A 3,026-nucleotide genomic window follows, 5' to 3' on the forward strand; every position below is an offset into this window, starting at 1 on the left:
ACTGCATTATTATTATTATTATTAGTAGTAGTAGTAGTAGTAGTAGTAGTAGTAGTAGTAGTAGTAGTAGTAGTAGTAGTAGTAGTAGTAGTAGTAGTAGTAGTAGTAGTAGTAGTAGTAGTAGTAGTAGTAGTAGTAGTAGTAGTAGTAGTAGTATTATTATTATTATTATTATTATTATTATTATTATTATTATTATTATTATTATTATTATTATTATTATCATCATCATCATCATTATTATTATTATTATTATTATTATTATTATTATTATTATTATTATTATCATCATCATCATCATCATCATTTTTGTCTCCAGAGAACATTAGGACATTTTTTTGCGTGTTGCAAATCAGTAAATTTTCCGAATATCTAACTATCCTTTCTGCGTCAGAACTTTGTGAACAGATTGACAACAATTTTCTGCATAACTATACTATAATAAGAATGTAAGGTTTAAGAAACTGCCGGGTTGATTAGTTTAGCAGGTGTTTTAAGGCACTATTCGACATACAGTCGTACCTGCCATGAGGGCCATCTGTTTAATACGACCACCTGAACAAACGGCCACTTTCCAACCCCCCTTGCGGTTTTTTTCTATATATAATTTCACTTTTCACTGTGTAAAACGGTCACCTGACAACGCAGTCGGACACCCTAGTTCATCTCCCAAAAACGACCCCCCCCCCCCCCCTAAAATAAATAAATAAATAAATAAAATAAAATGAAATGAAATAAAAAATTAATTAATAAATTAATAAGAATAAGAATAAGAATAAGAATAATAATAATAATAATAATAATAATAATAATAATAATAATAATAATAATAATAATAATAATAATAATAATAATAATAATAATAATAATAATAATAATAATAATAATAATAGATATAATAATAATAGATATAATAATAATAATAATAATAATAATAATAATAATAATAATAATAATAATAATAATAATAATAATAATAATAATAATAATAATAATAATAATAATAATAATAATAATAAATAACAATGATAATAATAAATAAATAAAAGGAAAAAACCAACAACAAAAAATAAAATAACAGAAAAAAATAGAAAAGAAAAGAAAAGAAAAAGAAAACGAAAAGAAAAAGAAAACGAAAAGAAAAAGAAAACGAAAAAGAAAAAAACTGTCGGAGACGAGCCACTCAAGTCTTTCTTTCGCTCGACGTATTGTCATAAATTTTCGTATTGGCTCCTGACGCTGTGGACGAGCCTCGTCGGTTCTCTGAGTGGTAGTGACTCATTTGTTGATTTTACCTTGTCTTCCTCGTCTGACACATTTCACTTTAGCTTATTTACCCTGGCAAACTATTTTGAAACACTTTGTAGAATTAAACACTCATTACAACAGTCGCGAGATTTCGTCTCTCTGCGTAAACAAAAATGTTTCGCACATCCAGGTGAAGATACATCCAGCTGTTGATTACAGCATCAATGTAAAAATCAAGCAACCCATGTCCTGAGCCTGCAACCAACTTCAGTACAGGGAACTCCGAAGACAATATTTTTTTTAAAAACCAACAACAACAACCTCCTTCCCCTTTATAAAATCCTAAAACAACAAAGAGACCCCCCCCCAAAAAAAAAAATCGATAACAATAAACAAACAAACAAAACCAGCAACAATTACAGCCTCCCCACCCTTACCCCCCACTCCCTCCAAAAAAAAAAACAACCAAACTTTGATTAACCTTACGGCAGTCTTTAGCCTATGACCACCTCCGTTGGTACATCACAAGGGATTTGGTTGTTTTCATTTTCATTTGTCCTGCCTAAGACGGCAACTTATCTAATGCAGAGTGCCCACAACGGCTAGATCGGGCCGATCGGCAGACTCGATCGCCTGAAACTGAAAACAAACACGTTTGTTTTTTAGGCAATTGTTTAATGACGCGAATCAGCGTGGGACGGGTATTTTTTTTACTAATACACCCGTCTCATGTACAGGTTTGATATGCTTTTATTCTAGTAGTATTTTGCATGCTGAACACGAATATGGCCTTCATTTTTGCCGCAAATCAATAGTTACTGAGTTATTTATGTTTGAACACAGAACTAGGACCAGTGGCGTAATAATATTTTACTTACTTTTAACAACATGGGGGGTTTCAGGGGGGCATGCTCCCCTGACGTATAAAGAAACTGAGGGATTTCAGGGGGGCATGCTCCCTGAATTTCACAATGATTTGATGTTTTGGCAATTAGGATTGATATTTACATGAAAACAATTGATTTACAAGGGTTTTAGTGGCCATACGTGTGTTCTGCAGCAAAAATACTGACAGTTTCGCCTTCATATCAGTGCATCTGTGTGTGGGTGGAAAAGTAAAAATTGACCGTGGGACGTAGTAAGGTTGATTGGACATGACAGGTTACAAGGTTACATCCAAATCTCCTGTGCCGACGGAGTTTTGCTGTAGATTGCTATTCATGATCGCTGACAAAATAGCAAAATGGGCTGACAACTTCGTTCAGGATAGACTTATTATGCACATGGAAATTTGGGAATATCCAGAAGTAGGGAGAGAGTGGGTTGGGGGAGAGGGAAACTGAGTCTGCTAATAGTGGAAAGGTGGTGGTGAGGGAGGGGGGCTTTGGGGGGATAGGGGGATGGAGGAGGTGAAGTGTGTGTGGGGAGGGGGGAGGAGAGGGAGTGTAGGAAGGGAGAGTGAGGAGAGATAGGAAAGTTGTTTCTTGAAGTTGTTTTTGTTTGTTTTGTTTTATTGTTGTTTTTGTTTGTTGTTTGTTTGCCTTTTGTTTATTTTGTTTTCTTTTGATTTCTTGTGTTTGTTTTAATCTAGTTAATGATTCTGTTTACTTGTAGGCTACAGATTACGGCAATAACTGTTGAATTTTTATATTGAAATAAACTTACTTCTTTGTTTTCTTAGATTAGAGGAAAGATGGCGCGGCAGGTTTAACTTGCACGAAAGGAGCGCTCGAGAACATTTCGTTTCTTTAGACAAAAACAAAAAATCCACGCACAAA

The sequence above is a fragment of the Aplysia californica genome, unplaced genomic scaffold, assembly GCF_000002075.1.
Source record: "Aplysia californica isolate F4 #8 unplaced genomic scaffold, AplCal3.0 scaffold00720, whole genome shotgun sequence".
NCBI classification, from domain to species: domain Eukaryota; kingdom Metazoa; phylum Mollusca; class Gastropoda; order Aplysiida; family Aplysiidae; genus Aplysia; species Aplysia californica.